This window comes from Phalaenopsis equestris, unplaced genomic scaffold (assembly GCF_001263595.1).
Source record: "Phalaenopsis equestris unplaced genomic scaffold, ASM126359v1 Scaffold001086, whole genome shotgun sequence".
In the NCBI taxonomy this organism is placed as follows: Eukaryota; Viridiplantae; Streptophyta; class Magnoliopsida; order Asparagales; family Orchidaceae; genus Phalaenopsis; species Phalaenopsis equestris.
This window is the reverse complement of record NW_018165525.1, coordinates 230,294-230,954: the sequence shown is the minus strand read 5'-3', so window position 1 is coordinate 230,954 and position 661 is coordinate 230,294.

Genomic DNA, 661 nt, shown 5'->3' with positions numbered 1-661 from the left:
ATCTCTTTCTCTCTCACTCACTCTTTCACTCTTTGCTCTCTCTATTGGCCTCTCTTCTCTTGTTCATGCCATCTTCTCTCTTCACTCACCTTTTCTCTTACTCTATCCCCGACACACACAAACTTATCTCTCTCTCCTCTCTTATCTTTATCTCTTCCTCTTACTCTCCCATCGTTTCTCTCCTTGTCTCTCTCTCCATCTCCTTCCCTCTCCCCTCTCTCTGTGACTCATTTCTTGGTCCCCCTCCCCCCTCTGTCTCTATGACACATTTTCTTGCCCTCCCTATTTCTCACAAACTCTATTGCTCTATCTCTCTTAACTCTCACTTCGCACTATTTCAAACTCCCTATCTCTCTCTTCAAATTGCCTCCCTCTATCTTTCTTTTTCTTCCTCTCTCTCTTTCTTGCTCTTTATTTCATCACTCTTTCTTCTTCTCTTGCTCTCTCTCTCTCTCTCTCTCTTTCTTGCACTCTCTTTTGTCAATCTCTCTTCTCATTTTTACTCACTATTTCTCTCATTCTATCCATCAATCTCTCAGTCGCTCTCCCTCCTACCTTTCTCTTTCAATCTCTCTCTCTCTTTGAGTACCACTCTCTCTCCCACTATTCTCTCTCATTATTTCTCACTTTCACTGATACCTCTCTTGCTCAATCCCTCCCT